Raw genomic sequence first — 20262 nt, 5'->3', positions numbered from 1 at the left:
ATGACCGGGCCAATTTTTACAATTCTGACCACTGTACCTTTATGAGGTCATAACTCTGGAACACTTCCTTGGATCCCGGTGATTCTGACATTGTTTTCTCGTGACATATTGTACTTCATGTTAGTGGTAAAATTTCACTCAAATAACTTGCGTTTGTGAGAAAAATGGAAATTTGGCGAAAATTTTGAAAATTTCGCAATTTTCCAACTTTGAATTTTTATGCCCTTAAATCACAGAGATACGGCACACAAAAAACTTGATAAGTAACATTTCCCACATGTTTACTTTACATCAGCACAATTTTGGAACCAAAATTTTTTTTTGTTAGGAAGTTATAAGGGTTAAAAGTTGGCCAGCGATTTCTCATTTTTACAACACCATTTTATTTTTAGGACCACATCACATTTGAAGCCACTTTGAGGGGTCTATATGATAGAAAATACCCAAAAGTGACACCATTCTAAAAACTGCACCCCTTAAGGTGCTCAAAACCACATTCAAGAAGTTTATTAACCCATTAGGTGCGTCACAGGAATTTTTTTGAATATTTAAAAAAAAAAATGTACATCTAACTTTTTTTCATAAAAAAAATAATTCAGGTTCAATTTTTTTATTTTACCAAGGGTAACAGGAGAAATTGGACAGCAAAAGTTATTGTGCAATTTGTCCTGAGTACGCAGATACCTGAAATGTGGGGGGGAACGACTGTTTCGGCGCATGGCAGAGCTCAGAATGGAAGGAGCGCCGTTTGACTTTTTCAATGCAAAATTGGCTGGAATTCAGATTGGACGCCATGTCACGTTTGGAGAGTCCCTGATGTACCTAAACAGTGGAAACCCCCTACAAGTGACCCCATTCTGGAAACTAGACCCCCCAAGGAACTTATCTAGATATGTGGTGAGAACTTTGAACCCACAAGGGCTTTACAAAAGTTTATAACGTACAGCGGTGCAATTAAAAAATCATATTTTTTCCACAAAAATGATCTTTTCACCCCAATTTTTATATTCCCAAGGGTAACAGGACCCTAAAAGTTATTGTGCAATTTGTCCTGAGTACGCTGATACCCCACATGTGGGGGTAAACCACTATTTGGGCTCATGGCAGAGCTCGGAAGGGAAGCAGCGCCATTTGACGTTTTTGGCTGGAATTGAGATCGGACACCATGTCACGTTTGGAAAACCCCTGATGTACCAAAACAGTGGAAACCCCCCACAAATGACACCATTTTGGAAACTAGACCCCCTAAGGAACTTATCTAGATGTGTGGTGAGCACTTTGACCCCCTCAGTGCTTCACAGAAGTTTATAACGCCCGGGCGTGAAAATAAAAAATTCGTATTTTTTCCACAAACATGATCTTTTAGTCACCATTTTTTTATTTTCCCAAGGGTACCAGGAGAAATTGGACCCCAAAAGTTGTTGTCCAATTTGTCCTGAGTATGCTGATACCCCATATGTGGGAGAAAACTACTGTATGGGCACACGTCGGGGCTCGGAAGGGAAGTAGTGACGTTTTGGAATGCAGACTTTGATGGAATGGTCTGCGGGTGTCATGTGCGTTTGGAGAGCCCCTGATGTACCTAAACTATTGAAACTCCCCACAAGTGACCCCATTTTGGACACTAGACCCCCCATGGAACTTATCTAGATGTGTGGTGAGCACTTTGAACCCCCAAGTGCTTCACAGAAGTTTATAACACTCGGACGTGAAAATAAAAAAATCATTTTTTTCCACAAAAATGATATTTTTGCCCCCAATGTTTTATTTTCCTAAGGGTAACAGGAGAAATTGGACCCCAAAAATTGTTTTGCAATTTGTCCTGAGTAGGCTGATACCCCATATGTGGGGGTAAAACACTGTTTGGGCGCGTGGCAGAGCTTGGAAGGGAAGGAGCACCATTTGACTTTTTCAACTCAGAATTGGCTGGAATTGAGATCAGACGCCATGTTGCATTTGGAGAGCCCCTGATGTGCCCAAACAGTGGAAACCTCCAATTCTAACTCCAACCCGAACCCCAACATGCCCCTAGCCCTAACCCTAACCCTACCCCAACACACCCCTAGCCCTAACCCTAATGGAAAAATGGAAATAAATACATTTTTTTAATTTTATTATTTTTCCCTAACTAAGGGGGTGATAACGGGGGGTTTGATTTACTATTTATGGCGGTTTTTATTTTTGGCAGCTGTCGCACGCTAAAAGACGCTTTTTATTGTAAAAATAGTTTTTGCATCACCACATATTGAGAGCTATTTTTCCGTATTTTGACCCACCGAGTCATGTGAGGTCTTATTTTTTGCGGGACGAGTTGACGTTTTTATTGGTACCATTTTCGGGCACGTGACATTTTTTGATCGCTTTTTATTCCGATTTTTGGGACGCAGAATGGAGAAAAACCAGCGTTTCATGGATTTCTTTTGGGGGGGTGCGTTTACACCGTTCCGCGTGCGGTAAAATTGACAAAGCGGTTTTATTCTTTGGGTCAGTGCGGTTACAGCGATACCTCATTTAGGTCTTTTTTTATGTTTTTGTCAGTTTTATGCAATGAAAACTATTTTATATAAAAAATAATTATTTTTGCATCGCTTTATTCTGCGAGCTATAACTTTTTTATTTATTCGCTTATGATGCTGTGTGGCGGCTCGTTTTTTGCGGGACAAGATGACGTTTTCAGCGGTACCATGGATATTTATATGCGTCTTTTTGATCGCGCGTTATTACACTTTGTTTGGCAGTATGATAATAAATCATTATATTTTGCTTCGTTTTTTATTTTTATTTTTTAAGGGGTTCGCTAAAGGGGTTAACTAATGGGACAGTTTTATAGGGCGGGTCGTTACGGACACGGCGATATCTAATATGTGTACTTTTATTGTTTTTTTTTTTATTATTTCCAAAAAATGGATTTATTGGGGGAATTTTTTTTTTTTTCAAATTTATTTGGCGATTTTTTTTTAATTATTTTTACACTTTTTTTTATTTTTTTTTTTACTTTATTAAATAGTCCCAGGTGGGACATCACTGTCCTGTGACAGATCGCCCCTGACACATTGTGCCGGGTGTCAGCTGTGATAATCAGCTGACACCCGGCTGCGATCAGCGGCGCTCACCACGTGGGCGCCGCTGATCGCGCCCGACGTACTATCCCGTCCATGGGCATAGGGGCCCAGGTTCCATGGACGGGATATACCGTCGGATGTCAGGAAGGGGTTCATCTTTCCTGTCCTTTGGTTACACATTAGCGTTTCAGGGCGCAGCGACGGCCTGCGCACGGCCACCAAGCCGGGCCCCTGCTGCGCCTCCTCCAGGAGCTCCGCCTACGGGCGCATGACGCTGAATGCGTCCCCTATCTATCACTGGGGACGCAGGCCGTGCGCAGTATGCGTTTGGCGGCGCATGTGTCCTTTTGACGGTGCGCCGACCAGCGCCAAACGCAACCTGTTGCAATTTGGTTGCGCTTGGCGCACCATCAAAAGGACGCATGCGCTGCCAAACGCATACTGCGCATGGCCTGCGACCCCAGTGATAAAGATAGGGGACGCAGGACGTATGCAGCGTCATGTGCCCGTAGGCGGATCTACTGGAGGAGGCGTGACAGGGGCGGGGCTTAGCGGCGGCCGTACCCAGGCCGTCGCTGCGCCCTGAAACGCTAATGTGAAACCACCCTAAATGTAGTATAACCCTCTATGTTTGTTACCCAGACATGGCTCTCGTCAAGCCAGGTTTCCGTAATGCCCACCACTGGGGGCACCGTGGAGTTGGATGCTTCTGACTGGCCATTGGGAGCCATCGATTTTCTCTCGAACTGGAGAGAAGGCTCTGTTACATCTTTATACAAAAAAAGAAAAAAGAAGCCAGCGCTGCTAAGGTTAGAACGCATAACATAAAGTGCATATGCACATAATATCTAACTGTATTCAAAATGAGATATTATACTATTATAATAATAGTAATAATAATATTATTATAATTATTATACTTATCTAGATGTGTGGTGAGCACTTTGAACCCCCAAGGGCTTCACAGAAGTTTACAATGCCAGGGCATGAAAATAAAAAAATCGCATTGTTTCCACAAACATGATCAATTAGTCCCCAATTTTTTTATTTTCCTAAGGGTAACAGGAGAAATAGGACCCCAAAAGTTGTTGTCCAATTTGTCCTGAGTACGCTGAAACCTCATATGTGGGAGAAAACTACAGTATGGACACACGTCGGGGCTCGGAAGGGAAGTAGTGACGTTTTGGAATGCAGACTTTGATGGATTGGTCTGCGGGTGTCATGTGCGTTTGGAGAGCCCCTGATGTACCTAAACTATTGAAACTCCCCACAAGTGACCCCATTTTGGAAACTAGACCCCCCACGGAGCTTATCTAGATGTGTGGAGAGCACTTTGAACCCCCAAGTGCTTCACAGAAGTTTATAACGCCTGGGCGTGAAAATAAAAAAAAACATTCTTTTCCGCAAAATTATATTTTTGCCCCCAATTTTTTATTTTCCTAAGGGTAACAGGAGAAATTGGACACCAAAAGTTGTTTTGTAATTTGTCCTGAGTAGGCTGATACCCTACATGTGGGGGTAAAACACTGTTTGGGCGCATGGCAGAGCTTGGAAGGGAAGGAGCACCATTTGACTTTTTCAACGCAGAATTGGCTGGAATTGAGATCAGACGCCATGTTGCCTTTGGAGAGCACCTGATGTGCCCAAACAGTGGAAACCCCCCAATTATAACTCCAACCCTAACCTCAACACACCCCTAGCCCTAACCCTACCATAACCCTAGCAGGAAAATGGAAATAAATACATTTTCTTTTAGTTTTATTATTTTTCCCTAACTAAGGGGGTGATAACGGGGGGTTTGATTTACTATTTATGGCGGTTTTTATATTTGGCAGCTGTCGCACGCTAAAAGACGCTTTTTATTGTAAAAATAGTTTTTGCATCACCACATATTGAGAGCTATAATTTTTCCGTAATTTGACCCACCAAGTCATGTGAGGTCTTATTTTTTGCGGGACGAGTTGACGTTTTTATTGGTACCATTTTCGGGCACGTGACATTTTTTGATCGCTTTTTATTTCGATTTTTGGGACGCAGAATGAACAAAAACCAGCGTTTCATGAATTTCTTTTGGGGGGGTGCGTTTACACAGTTCCGCGTGCGGTAAAATTGATAAAGCGGTTTTATTCTTCGGGTCAGTACGGTTACAGCGATACCTCATTTAGGTCGTTTTTTTATGTTTTGTCGGTTTTTTGCAATGAAAACAATTTTATATAAAAAATAATTATTTTTGTATCGCTTTATTCTGTGAGCTATAACTTTTTTATTTTTTTGCGGATGATGCTGTATGGCGGCTCGTTTTTTGCGGGACAAGATGACGTTTTCAGCGGTACCATGGATATTTATATGCGTCTTTTTGATCGCGCGTTATTGCACTTTTTGTTTGGTGGTATGATAATAAATCATTATTTTTTGCTTTGTTTTTTATTTTTTAAGGGGTTCGCTAAAGGGGTTAACTAATGGGACAGTTTTATAGGGCAGGTCATTACGGACGCGGCGATACCAAATATTTGTACTTTTATTGTTTTTGTTTTTTTTTATTTTGAAAAAATGGATTTATTGGGGAATATTTTTTTTTTTTTTTACTAATTTATTTAGCGATTTTTTTAAAATTATTTTTGACACTTTTTTTTTTTTTACTTTATTACCTTGTCCCAGGTGGGACATCACTGTCCTGTGACAGATCGCTGATCTGTCACATCACAGATCACTGTGACAGATCAGCGATCTGTCACAGGCACTGCTGCAGACTTCCTCATGCCTGCACTTTGCAGGCACTGAGGAAGCCAGCTTCCTCAGGCCCCCGTCGCCATCTTGGATTCGGGGGCCTGGAGGAAAGGAGCCCCCCGCAGCAGCGCTGCACATTGTGCTGCCGTGGGGGGCTCAGGGAAGCACGGAGGGAGCCCCCTCCCTGCTGCTTCCCTTTAACCCCCGGTACACCGCAATCGCGTTTGATCGCGGTGTGCAAGGGGTTAACGTGTCGGGGGCGGTCCGTGACCGCCCCTGACACATTGTGCCGGGTGTCAGCTATGATAATTAGCTGACACCCGGCCGCGATCAGCGGCGCTCACCACGTGGGCGCCGCTGATCGCTGGGACGTAATATTCCGTCCATGGTAGTTAGGTCCAGGGTCACATGGACGGAATATTACGTCCTTTGTAGGTAAGGGGTTAAGACTAAAGTGATTGTTACCTGGACTAAAAATATTACTATACACCTATATAAAACACACAAACACAGTATCTCTAATACATGCCGGTAGATAAAGTCTATACTGTATATAATACATACCTGCCTGTACTATACAGTGTTTATATAAAGTTTGTTCTTATATATTATATGTAGGGATTTATTGCACCCATCTCTCTATAGTGCCCACGTTCAGCATAACCAGTAATGACTGGAGGCTGCCCTGACAGATTACAGGCAGTGATTAGAGACTGTTCTCGGAGCTCCAGGGCCGGTCGCTGCTGTGTGTGGCTGAGAGACGTGATCCTGCAGCGACCAGCACGGAGCTCCGGGACCACAGGGAGTAAATCACCGCTGAATGAGCCTTAGGCTGGGTTCACATTGCGTTAGGGGCATCCGTTAAACAGATGTGCTAACGCAGATGTCATTTTTAACAGCTTGTGTGACCTAGCACTAATGCATGGCAGAATTTCGTTACCATGCATTAGCCCATACAGGTCTATGCACAGCGAACACATCCGTCCGCTGTACGCTAGACTCAACGCACCCGAAGACGCTGCAGACCGCGTTCGAGGGTGCGTCCTGAAGTAACGCATCATCGCTAACACATGCTGTTTTTGGCATGGGTTAGGATGCTTTACCATTATTGCGGGCAATGGGGGCGTTAACACTTCCGTTACATAGCGTTAGTGCCGCTATATAACGGATGTTGTCAGCGCATTAAACACAACGCAATGTGAACCCAGGCATAAAGGAGTTGGCGGGTCTAAATCCACAAGCCTGAAGTCCCTCTATGGGTCAACTACGTGACTGCAAAAATGAGGATGAATGAACTCATGGAGATCAACATCCAACACTGCGGAGACACCATCACGTTTCTCAACGCAGTGATTCTAGAGCAATGCCCCCATCCCTTATGGGAAATATGTAAAAACATGCAAAACAAGAGCCGCGGAGACACCATCACATGTTTCTCAACGCAAGCAATGACTAGCCAGGTCTTTCCCCGGGAAGGAACAACCACGGGAAGGGCAGTCTCCAATGAAGGAAACCACCTATGTCAAAACATGGTATCCATCCACAGACAGCAGTTTCGGGAAGAAGCCCCCCAGTCACCTCAATAATCTCCCCCTGTGGGATGCAGCCCCCCAGTAACCTTACTAGCTTCCCCCTGTGGGACGCAGCCCCCTGTCACCTCAATAGTCTCCCCCTGTGGGACGCAGCCCCCCAGTTCACTCACTAGCCTCCTCCTGTGGGACATAGCCCCCCAGTCCCCTCACTAGCTTCCCCCTGTGGGACGCAGCCCCCCAGTCCCCTCAATAGTCTCCCCCTGTGGGACGCAGCCCCCCAGTCCCCTCACTAGTCTCCCCTGTGGGACACAGCCCCCCAGTCTCCTCACTAGCCTCCCCCTGTGGGACACAGCCCCCCAGTCACCCCACTAGCCTCCCCCTGAGGGACGCAGCCCCCCCACTAGCCTCCCCCTGTGGGACACAGCCCCCCCCACTTGCCTCCCCCTGTGGGACGCAGACCCCCAGTCCCACTAGCCTCCCCTGTGGGACACAGCCCCCCAGTCCCCCCACTACCCTCCCCCTGAGGGACGCAGCCCCCCAGTCCCCTCACTAGCCTTCCCCTGAGGGACGCAGCCCCCCAGTCCCTTCACTAGCCTCCCCCTGTGGGACGCAGCCCCCCAGTCCCCTCACTAGCCTCCCCCTGTGGGACGCAGCCCCCCCACTAGCCTCCCCCTGTGGGACATAGCCCCCCAGTCCCCCCCTGAGGGACGCAGCCCCCCAGTCCCCTCACTAGCCTCCCCCTGTCGGACGCAGCCCCCCAGTCCCCTCACTAGCCTCCCCCTGTGGGACGCAGCCCCCCCACTAGCCTCCCCCTGTCAGACGCAGCCCTTCCAGTCCCCTCACTAGTCTCCCCCTGTGGGACGCAGCCCCCCAGTCCCCTCACTAGCCTCCCCCTGTGGGACGCAGCCCCCCAGTCCCCTCACTAGCCTCCCCCTGTGGGACGCAGCCCCCCAGTCCCCTCACTAGCCTCCCCCTGTAGGACGCAGCCCCCTCACTAGCCTCCCCCCGTGGGACGCAGCCCCCCAGTCCCCCCACTAGACTCCCCCTGAGGGACGCAGCCCCCCAGTCCCCTCACTAGCCTCCCCCTGTGGGACGCAGCCCCCCAGTCCCCCCACTAGACTCCCCTTGAGGGACGCAGCCCCCCAGTCCCCTCACTAGCCTCCCCCTGTGGGACGCAGCCCCCCAGTCCCCTCACTAGCCTCCCCCTGTGGGACGCAGCCCCCCAGTCCCCTCACTAGTCTCCCCCTGTGGGACGCAGCCCCCAGTCCCCTCACTAGTCTCCCCCTGTGGGACGCAGCCCCCCAGTCCCCTCACTAGCCTCCCCCTGTAGGACGCAGCCCCCTCACTAGCCTCCCCCCGTGGGACGCAGCCCCCAGTCCCCCCACTAGACTCCCCCTGAGGGACGCAGCCCCCCAGTCCCCTCACTAGCCTCCCCCTGTGGGACGCAGCCCCCCAGTCCCCTCACTAGCCTCCCCCTGTGAGAAGCAGCCCCCCAGTCACCTCACTAGTCTCCCCCTGTGGGACGCAGCCCCCAGTCCCCTCACTAGTCTCCCCCTGTGGGACGCAGCCCCCAGTCCCCTCACTAGTCTCCCCCTGTGGGACGCAGCCCCCCAGTCCCCTCACTAGTCTCCCCCTGTGGGACGCAGCCCCCCAGTCACCTCACTAGTCTCCCCCTGTGGGACGCAGCCCCCAGTCCCCTCACTAGTCTCCCCCTGTGGGACGCAGCCCCCAGTCCCCTCACTAGTCTCCCCCTGTGGGACGCAGCCCCCAGTCACCTCACTAGTCTCCCCCTGTGGGACGCAGCCCCCAGTCCCCTCACTAGCCTCCCCCCGTGGGACGCAGCCCCCCAGTCCCCTCACTAGTCTCCCCCCGTGGGACGCAGCCCCCCCCAGTCCCCTCACGGTTGAGCCTAGACTGTGTGGGCTCCTTTCAGGTCCTAACTGCAGCCCAGACAGACAAACGTGTAATGGCGTCTTCTCTTCCTGCTTTTGCTGTCAGAACACGCCCCCTCCGGTGTGACACGCCCCCGGAAATGACGTCACATCTGGAAGGAGCCCATACAGTCTAGGCATTGTACAGTGTCCGGTGTTGTTGTCAGTGGTCACTGTGTGAGGAGACCGCAACAGGTGAGAGGAGACTGGGTCTGACAGCCTGTGCCTGCTGAGGGGAGAGAAATGAGGGGACTGGGGGGCTGCGTCCCACAGGGGGAGGCTAGTGAGGGGACTGGGGGGCTGCGTCCCACAGGGGAAGGCTAGTGAGGGGACTGGGGGGCTGCGTCCCACAGGAGGAGGCTAGTGAGGGGGACTGGGGGGCTGCGTCCCACAGGGGGAGGCTAGTGAGGGGACTGGGGGGCTGCGTCCCACAGGGGAAGGCTAGTGAGGGGACTGGGGGGCTGCGTCCCACAGGGGGAGGCTAGTGAGGGGACTGGGGGGCTGCGTCCCACAGGGGGAGGCTAGTGAGGGGACTGGGGGGCTGCGTCCCACAGGAGGAGGCTAGTGAGGGGGACTGGGGGGGCTGCGTCCCACGGGGGGAGACTAGTGAGAGGACTGGGGGGCTGCGTCCCACGGGGGGAGGCTAGTGAGAGGACTGGGGGGCTGCGTCCCACGGGGGGAGGCTAGTGAGAGGACTGGGGGGCTGCGTCCCACGGGGGGAGGCTAGTGAGAGGACTGGGGGGCTGCGTCCCACGGGGGGAGGCTAGTGAGAGGACTGGGGGGCTGCGTCCCACGGGGGGAGGCTAGTGAGGGGACTGGGGGGCTGCGTCCCACGGGGGGAGGCTAGTGAGAGGACTGGGGGGCTGCGTCCCACGGGGGGAGGCTAGTGAGGGGGACTGGGGGGGCTGCGTCCCACGGGGGGAGACTAGTGAGGGGACTGGGGGGCTGCGTCCCACGGGGGGAGGCTAGTGAGGGGACTGGGGGGGCTGCGTCCCACGGGGGGAGGCTAGTGAGGGGACTGGGGGGCTGCGTCCCACAGGGGGAGGCTGCTGAGAGGAGTCTGCAGCCCGCAGGGAGATTCTTTTTGACAGGCTGTGTGAGTAGCTAACTTAAGTCCATGTGTTAATTTGTCCACCATTTCAGTACGTGATTGTTTGATATAATAATGCCTTCCCCCTTCCCAACAAGAATTTATAAGCTACTGGATGACCCTGAGCGCTGCTGCAAAACCAAATGCCCCATTACAGCATCAGGCAGCAGCTCAGGATCACCCAGTAGCTTATACGTTTTGGCTGGAGTGTGAAAGGGGGGAGGGAATGATTAATACAAGTGGGATCTGCGCTCACACTGCAGATCCCTCCGCGTCCTACAGGGGGAGGCTAGTGAGGGGACTGGGGGGCTGCGTCCTACAGGGGGAGGCTAGTGAGGGGACTGGGGGGCTGCGTCCCACAGGGGGAGGCTAGTGAGGGGGACGGGGGGGCTGCGTCCCACGGGGGGAGACTAGTGAGAGGACTGGGGGGCTGCGTCCCACGGGGGGAGGCTAGTGAGAGGACTGGGGGGCTGCGTCCCACGGGGGGAGGCTAGTGAGGGGACTGGGGGGCTGCGTCCCACGGGGGGAGGCTAGTGAGGGGACTGGGGGGCTGCGTCCCACAGGGGGAGGCTAGTGAGGGGGACTGGGGGGGCTGCGTCCCACGGGGGGAGACTAGTGAGAGGACTGGGGGGCTGCGTCCCACGGGGGGAGGCTAGTGAGGGGACTGGGGGGCTGCGTCCCACGGGGGGAGGCTAGTGAGGGGACTGGGGGGCTGCGTCCCACGGGGGGAGGCTAGTGAGAGGACTGGGGGGCTGCGTCCCACGGGGGGAGGCTAGTGAGGGGACTGGGGGGCTGCGTCCCACGGGGGGAGGCTAGTGAGGGGACTGGGGGGGCTGCGTCCCACGGGGGGAGGCTGGTGAGGGGACTGGGGGGGCTGCGTCCCACGGGGGGAGGCTGGTGAGGGGACGGGGGAGGCTAGTGAGGGGGACTGGGGGGCTGCGTCCCACAGGGGGAGGCTAGTGAGGGGACTGGGGGGGCTGCGTCCCACGGGGGGAGGCTAATGAGGGGACTGGGGGGGCTGCGTCCCACGGGGGGAGGCTAGTGAGGGGACTGGGGGGGCTGCGTCCCACGGGGGGAGGCTAGTGAGGGGACTGGGGGGGCTGCGTCCCACGGGGGGAGGCTAGTGAGGTGACTGGGGGGCTGCGTCCCACGGGGGGGAGGCTAGTGAGGGGACTGGGGGGGCTGCGTCCCACGGGGGGAGGCTAGTGAGGGGACTGGGGGGCTGCGTCCCACAGGGAGAGGCTGCTGAGAGGAGTCTGCAGCCCGCAGGGAGATTCTTTTTGACAGGCTGTGTGAGTAGCTAACTTAAGTCCATGTGTTAATTTGTCCACCATTTCAGTACGTGATTGTTTGATATAATAATGCCGTCCCCCTTCCCAACAAGAATTTATAAGCTACTGGATGACCCTGAGCGCTGCTGCAAAACCAAATGCCCCATTACAGCATCAGGCAGCAGCTCAGGATCACCCAGTAGCTTATACGTTTGGAGTGTGAAAGGGGGGAGGGAATGATTAATACAAGTGGGATCTGCGCTCACACTGCAGTGTATGGACTGAGCGCTGATCTCCCAGCCTCATACATGCTGCGGGGTTCAGGTCTGGAGACCCGCAGCCGGTCCATGCACTGCGGTCCAAGTGCAGACTGATATTCACCAACAGTTCCTCTAGCTGAATTCTGGCCGGGAGTCTGCATTTTACACCCTTGTAGCCCCGTGACTGCTGTTCCCGGCTCTGAGACTGGCAAATCCTCACAGCGCACAGTGCATACACTTTGAGGATTCGCAGGTCTACAGTCATAGTTGACCCATAGAGGGACTGCAGGCTTGTGGATTTAGACCAGCCAACTCCTTTAAGGCCAAAATCGGCATGCGGCAGCGATGATGCGTTACTTCAGGACGCACCCTCGAGCGCGGTCTGCAGGGTTTTCGGGTGCGTCTGGTCTAGCGCACAAGACCTGTCTGCTCTAACGCATGGTAACGAAATGCTGCCATGCATTAGCGCATACATTAGCGCTAGGTCACAAAAGATGTCAAAAATGACATCTGCGTTAGCTCATCCGTTTAACGGCTGCCTCTAACGCAATGTGAGCCTAGCCTAAGGCTCATTCAGCGGTGATTTACTCCCTGTGGTCCCGGAGCTCCGTGCTGGTTGCTGCAGGATCACGTCTCTCAGCCACACACAGCAGCGACCGGCCCCGGAGCTCCGAGAACAGTCTCTAATCACTGCCTGTAATCTGTGTCAGGGCAGCCTCCAGTCATTACTGGTTATGCTGGACGTGTGCACTATAGAGAGATGGGTGCAATAAATACCTACATATAATATATAGGAGCAAACTTTATATAAACACTGTATAGTACAGGCAGGTATGTATTATATACAGTATAGACTTTATCTACCGGCATGTATTAGAGATACTGTGTTTGTGTGTTTTATATAGGTGTATAGTAATATTTTTAGTCCAGGTAACAATCACTTTAGTCTTAAACTGGTTTTGAAAAATTCAACCACAGTGTGTTAAACATTGGGGCACTGTAGCTATATTAAGCCCCACTCCAGCGTTTTTGGTTTTTGTTTTTTCACCACTGGAATGGTGCTTTAAAGGAGCTCTGTCAGCACAGAATGACTGTTCAACCAAGTACAGGAGCTTAGTGCTTCACGGCGGCCAATCATTGAAGTACACCTTCCCACCTGCTTGGTTTCCCTCTCTCTCCCCTCTTCTCTGGCTCTATGAAGCCAGAGCTGTCAATTAAAGAAAAGGGGATGGAGATAGAGGGAGAACTAGCAGGTGGGAAGGTGAATTTAAATGATTGGCCGCCGTGAAGCACCAAGCGCCTGTACCTGATTGAACAGTCATTCTGTGCTGACAGGGTCCCTTTAAATTTAATTCCCTCTCGTACTCACCTTCCGATATTTTCATCATTTTCAGCACCAATCCGGTCTCACGGTGCCAGCTTGTAAGCACAGCTTCTGACTGGCTAGAAGTCAGAAGCTACGTTATAAACTGTGAAAACAGTCTACCTTTTCGTGGTGGCGGCTTAAAAAATCTTTTGGTCAAAACAAAGGCTGATGGTTATGTATGTGATATGGTGTTAATGTGTGATTGATGAGGATGTGGTGCAGGAGTTTTTCCAAGAGTGGATGGTGGGACTGTGGAAGGATCGAATGATGGAGGTGGAGCTGGGAGGAAATTGGGTGGAGTCAAAAGGGGGCCCCAAAATTTTGACAGTATGGGGCCCTGAAATTCCTAGTGGCAGCCCTGGTCCAGACATTACTCCCTCCTTAACAGCGGCCTAAGGATGATCCTGGACCTGGTTTCTCAGGGTATTTTTGATGGAACTGAGTGATCTTCTGCAGCCACAGATGTTAGCAACGGGTTCCAAAGAGTCCTCCTCAGGTGAATATCCCTGTTATCTTATAAGATACTGAGTTGGATTCTGTGGATCCTGGAATCAATGATTTCCGCCACCAAGAATTTCTCCTGCCCATCTACCAGTATGGGTCATGGAGGGGGCACAATGCATCCCTGAAAGCTACTAGGAGAGGCAGACTTCAAAAGAGAGACATGAAATACCTTCATAGTCCTCGTCAGCTTAAGATGGCAGGCCACAGAATTCACGATTCCTGTAACAAATGGAAGCTGAGGCACAGGTTGTGAAGTTCACATTCGTAGTTTATTGCAATATTTGTGGAACCTCCAGACCACGGTCCGGGGAACTCCGAAGGGGGCGTGACTAATAGAGCCTCAGCCACCCGTAGTAAGTCCCCTTGAAGAGGGTCAGAATGAAGTGTCTAGAGGAAACCGGTGCTACCTCCAGTCAGACCCCGGACACGTGGCAGCTGCCCCAGCGGGACAGATGGATAAACAGGGTTAACAGAAATGGCCAAGCTGACCGATGGGTTCTGGGTACATGGGTAAAAGCTGACACAGGCGTTGTCCAGTGGTTCGGATGAATGAGTGGCGGAGCAGGACGGAACTGGCGTAGACGGTACAGATGTAGTCTTGGACAGCCGGGTAGCAGCTAACAGATAGTCTGCGGAGACAAACAGTATAAGCGGAATACTTGGCAGAACACTGCAGGTGCACAAGTACAACAGGCAGCAGAACCAAATGCTAGCAACAGAAGATAATTGTTGGTCTGGCACCCTCCCTATGACGGAGGGGCTAGAAATAGTAATTACTAACACACCATTGGTGAGAAGTACTTTTTGAAAAATGCGCGCTGTCTCTTTAAGAGACCTGGAGCGCGCGCCCTAAGCACTCTACCCGGGGATCTGCTGGCCACGTGCCAGGAAGCAGGGGAAAGTGAGGAAGTAGAGGCTGCAACAGGGCAGCGTGGCGCCAGCACAGAGCAGGAGTCCTGATGGGGACCCCGCAGACGTACGGGACTGGGTCTAACAATACCAGTGATCTTGAAAGGACTTATGCACTTCTGTCCCAGTTTCTGTGAAGGAACGTTCAGTCTTAGATTCTTGGTGGATAACCACATTGAGTCTCCTACCTTGAACATGGGTGCTGGCTTCTGGAATCGATCAGCTGATCTCTTGTAACATTCCTGAGCTGAATTTAATGTTTCTTTAAGGACTTGTAGATTCTCCTCAAAGCAGTCAACCTTTCCTCCACTGCCAGAACTGGAACATCCAACGGAGATCTAGGAAAGCTGCTTGGATGATAACCTAGATTAGCAAGGAAAGGCATTACCATAGTGGAGGCATTCTGAGAGTTATTGTAGGAGAATTTCGCTACGGAATTAGTTCCACCAAATCATCCTGAAGAGGGCAGAAATAGCATAGTTGATATTGCTCCAAAGTCTGATTGGTTCGCTCGGTCTCGCTATTCGTCTGAGGGTGATATATGCAGAAGAAAGACGAACATTAATATTAAGCGCAGAACAAAACCCCTTCCAGAATCTGAGGTGAATTGTACTCCATGGTCAGAGAGAACTTCATCTGGGACCCCATGCAGCTGAAAAATATTCTGTATCACCAAGATCACAGTTTCCTTAGCTAATGGAAGGCCGGCACAAGGAACAAAATGAGCAGCCTTAGTCATGCGATCAAGTACCACTAGGATCATATTCATGCCACCAGAAGTAGGAAGATCCACAATGAAGTCCATAGAGATTGAGCCCCACGGGCGAGATGGAACCAGTAGTGGCTGAAGTAGACCTGTAGGAGAAGCACGAGGTGTCTTATAGCGACCAAATACCTCGTATAGTCTTTCATATCCTTCAGGAAGGTTGGCCACCAGATAAATTGGCTCAGGAATTCGTGTCTTCTGTACCCCCTATGACCAGCCAACTTGGAGTCATGTACCAACTTGAGGATCTTCAGACGTACAGCCTCAGGAATGTAGATGCATCGGTCATGAAACCACAAGCCTCCCTTAAGGACAAGTATGATATCCACAGGTGGGTTAGCAAGAGATACATCATCATCATAGGCTTCCTTGATCTCCATCCACGGGTCCGGATCATGGATTACTACGATGAAGTTGGCATCTGATAAAATGGTCTTGGGCAGGGACCCAAGTACGGAATCCGCAGAATTTTGAAAAAGCATCAGCTTTCCCATTACGTGAACCTGAACGGCACGAAATAACAAAATTTAAATTGGTTCAAAAATAAATTCTACTGAACCTGACGTGGAGACAGACATTTAGCAGATCTCATGAATTCTAAATTGCGATAATCGGTCAGCACTATGATCTGTTGTGCGACCCCCTTGCAGATGATGCCTCCATTCTTTAAAGGCTGCAATATTCGCTAGAAGTTCCTTATTTCCCACGTTATAGTTCCTCTCTGCACGGGTAAGCCTACGAGAAAAGAAAGCACAAGGATGTAACCGAGCCTTCTCTTCAGTTCTTTGTGAGAGAATTGCTCCCAATGCCCAATCAGAAGCATCCACCTCCACGATGCCCACAGTGGTGGGCATTACGGAAACCTGGCTTGACGAGAGCCATGACTGGGTAACAAACATGTAGAGGGTTATACTACATTTAGAAAGGAGAGGAAAGATGATAAAAGGTGGAGGGGTGTGCATCTTCATAAAATCCACATTAAAACCTGTGCTCAATGAAGACATTGGGGGAGTTACAGCAATGTAGAGTCACTATGTGTAACTGTACGTGGGGATGGTAATAATGGAAAGCTGCTAACTGGAGTCTGCTACAAGCCTCCTAATATAGAGGAACAGGTAGAGGAGGAGAAGCAAACAGTAACAGGGTTCTTATAATGGGGGATTTTAACTATCCAGACATTCAATGGGACATAGACTCTTCTGACTGTGCTAAAAGCTACAATTACTTGTCCACATCTCAGGACAATGACCTCCCTCAGCTGGCTGATGAACTGACCAGGGGAGGTGATCTGCTGGATCTGGTTCTGTCACATAGACCAGATACAATTTCAGATCTACAGGTCGGGGAGCATTTGGGAGCAGTGACCATAACATGGTAAGTTTCAATGTCATTTTCAATCAAACATTCAAAAAGGCAAATGCCAAAACCTGGAACTTTAAGAAAGATGATTGTAACAAATTAAGGGAAGAGCGTAATCGTATAGATTGGGACAACGTCATGGTAACTGGGGATACCGAACATAAATGGGGCATTTTTAAGGAAATACTACTAGAATCCTGCAAAAACCTTACACCCTCAGGTAATAAAATGTCCAGGAATAAAAAGAAACCATTATGGATGAACAGGACAGTACAAAGTTCAATAAAACAAAAACAAAGCGCATCCTAAATCTTGATCCAGGAAAGATATATATCTTTGTGCCGTGTCAGCCGATAGATAGAAAAATATTTAGAATTGAGAGTCCTCAGTGGTTGATACCATGATGCTATGACCGGGGATACAAAGAGGTTTTGCTACAGGTAGGTCCATTCTTTCTCTTATTTGTGGCGATGAGAATTCATCCTAGTTCTCAGCTTTTGCCCGGTCTCCCCCCCACATACAGACTCCCAGTTAGATATTCAGTACAAATAATTAAGTACACCCCATTAGATGTGATGCAGCTGAAAGCACCTGGGATCTTGTAGTCCTGATGTGAGTTGGGGATCTTTATCTTGTCCGTGGTCATTATAAATGGACAAGTCTTACTTTTTTTTGTTTGCAAGGAAAGGTTCCTGTAGCTGTTGGAGAGGACAGGGAGCTTCTGACAATGATGTTTCTTAAAATTGGGGGCTGCCTAAAACATTGTAGTGGGGGGGGTCTGGAAATGTGGATTGTAATTGTGTATCTTTTTGTAGTAAAGGTTGTAATTCTGTGCAGCTCCCCTTAGCACCTTCAGATTTGGATTGTAGGTGACTACTGTAATGTGCTGCTGCAGTGCAGTACAGTGCAACCTCCACCAGGGGGTGCTGGTGAGGGAAGAGAGGTTGCGCGCACACACACAGCATAGTAACATAGAGCAACAGCACAGGTTTCACAGGTAGCAAAAGAGTGGTCAGACTAGCCAAAGTCAGCAACTGTCATGAGGAGAAGTACCAAGGGAGACAGCAAGTGCGTAGTCAGGGACGAGCAAGAAGTCGGGACCTACCAGGAACGTGGTATCAGAAACCTAAGAAGTAAACCGTAGTCGGGGTACCAGCCAGAGGGCAAAAGCCAGTTGGAAAGCGTGGTATCAGAAACGGAAAAGCCAGAAACAAGGGTCCAGAAATCAAGCCAAGTCATATACAAGTCCAGGTAATCGAGCAGAATGAACACTAAAGGAATACAGGTCAGAGGCATTATCTTGGAAGCTGGCAGTGTAGCTGACGCTGGCCCGCAGGCTGCAGAGGACTGAAATAGCCTAGCCAGCTCCAGAATGAGGCAGAGGGGATTAACCCCTGCATGCCCAGTCCAAAGAGACAACAGAAAACAAACTGGACTGGATTATAACTACCAAAGGTACACAGTTAACTGTAGAAAAACATTTTTGTATCCCCGGTCATAGCATCATGGACATTAAATTACTTGTTTTAAAAGGTAATTTCAAATCTCAGAGACACAGGAGGGTCTGGGAGTATAAATTTATGACGACCTTTGACTAACCCAGTGCAGGAATGAATGTGTCTCATGGATTTATGTCTTTTTACATCAATTAAGATGTACAATACAAAATAATATTGTGGTACCGTGTTAGCCAGAAAAATCAATGTGAATACTTATGTCCCCAAAAAATTGAGAAAAGTATTCAAGGAGTGTTACCTTTATTGGCTAACCAGAGAAATTATATTTGTAAGCTTTCAAGGCTCAGAAGGCTCCTTCACCAGGCAATTACTGAGAAGAGATGGCGACATTTATATAGGAATTACACAAGGGCATGAGATGATGCTTGCTATAGATAGGCCAAGGAAATCACATTAAGCCTTTGTTATACATGTAGATGAGGTGGAAGTGTTCTATTAGACATCTGAAGACCTTCTTGAGGTGTGAACTGTGTCCATGTAATGAGTCATGAATCCAGGTGTCAAATTGAGTCCTATTGTTAGAGATTGAAACATATTTATAAGGCTGTGTGCACACGATGCGGATCCGCAGCGGATTTTACTGCGCAGAAACGTTGCATATCCGCATTGTGATGTACAGTAGCATTTAAATCAATGGAAAAAAAAAAACGCTGTGCAGATGCTGCAGATTTTTCCGCGGTACAAAATCCGCAGCATGTCACTTCTTTTGTGTGGTTTTCCACCTCTCCTGTCTCCAAATCCACAAGTGTAAATCCGCAGTAGAAAACCGCATTAAAAATGGGAAGAAATCCGCAGGAAAAATGCAGTTCATTTGTCCAGCGGATTTCTTCAATTCTGCGTGGAAAAATCCGCAGGGCAAAAAAGTGGGTCTACACTCAGACTTAACCTAAACTCCCAGATTTTTCTTTCTTTGTCACTATTAAAATGTCCTTTCAATATTAGGGCTTTTAGATCTGCCATACTGTGCCCAGGTCTAGAGAAGTGTATTCCTACAGGCGGCTCCAGCTCATTATTCATCGTATGTCTATGCAGATTCATCCTTGTTTGTAGTTTTTGTTTATTTTCCCCGATGTCTGTCCCTGCATTGCACCTTGTACATTGTATCAGTACCTTGTAACAGTAAGAAATGCAAGACCTGCACCCACATATCACCACCAGATAAAGTCCCCATACCCAACACAAAGCAGCACTAGAAGATCATGAAGTCTTCTTTATGTACATCCTCCAATGTCATACACACGGCTCCGGTCCGTACACCTCGTACGCATACGCGGCTCCGCTCCGTACACCCCGTGCGCACACGCGGCTCCGCTCCGTGCACCCCGTGCGCACACGCGGCTCCGCTCCGTGCACCCCGTGCGCACACGCGGCTCCGCTCCGTACACCCCGTGCGCACACGCGGCTCCGCTCCGTACACCCCGTGCGCACACGCGGCTCCGCTCCGTACACCCCGTGCGCACACGCGGCTCCGCTCCGTACACCCCGTGCGCACACGCGGCTCCGCTCCGTACACCCCGTGCGCACACGCGGCTCCGCTCCGTACACCCCGTGCGCACACGCGGCTCCGCTCCGTACACCCCGTGCGCACACGCGGCTCCGCTCCGTACACCCCGTGCGCACACGCGGCTCCGCTCCGTACACCCCGTGCGCACACGCGGCTCCGCTCCGTACACCCCGTGCCCACACGCGGCTCCGCTCCGTACACCCCGTGCCCACACGCGGCTCCGCTCCGTACACCCCGTGCCCACACGCGGCTCCGCTCCGTACACCCCGTGCCCACACGCGGCTCCGCTCCGTACACCCCGTGCCCACACGCGGCTCCGCTCCGTACACCCCGTGCCCACACGCGGCTCCGCTCCGTACACCCCGTGCACACACGCGGCTCCGCTCCGTACACCCACGCGGCTCCGCTCCGTTCACCCACGCGGCTCCGCTCCGTGCACCCACGCGGCTCCGCTCCGTGCACCC

General features: G+C 50.7%; 2 protein-coding genes across 3 annotated transcripts in view; one reads left to right on the top strand and one right to left on the bottom strand.

Annotated features, from left to right (window-relative positions):
* LOC141094241 (uncharacterized) overlaps positions 1-20262 on the bottom strand; it is a 309531-nt gene that overhangs the window by 98548 nt on the left and 190721 nt on the right. The gene's annotated exons all lie outside the window — the stretch shown is intronic.
* The window catches only part of LOC141094266 (uncharacterized), a 29326-nt gene continuing 18367 nt past the window's right edge, over positions 9304-20262 (top strand). For both annotated transcript variants that reach the window (XM_073580092.1, XM_073580091.1), the window contains exon 1: positions 9304-9447. The gene's annotated coding sequence lies outside the window, so the exon portion shown is untranslated. The remainder of the gene's footprint in view (positions 9448-20262) is intronic.

This window comes from Dendrobates tinctorius, unplaced genomic scaffold, assembly GCF_039654945.1.
Source record: "Dendrobates tinctorius isolate UK_male_01 unplaced genomic scaffold, ASM3965494v1 ptg000063l, whole genome shotgun sequence".
In the NCBI taxonomy this organism is placed as follows: domain Eukaryota; kingdom Metazoa; phylum Chordata; class Amphibia; order Anura; family Dendrobatidae; genus Dendrobates; species Dendrobates tinctorius.
This window is presented reverse-complemented; position numbering and strand designations above follow the sequence as displayed.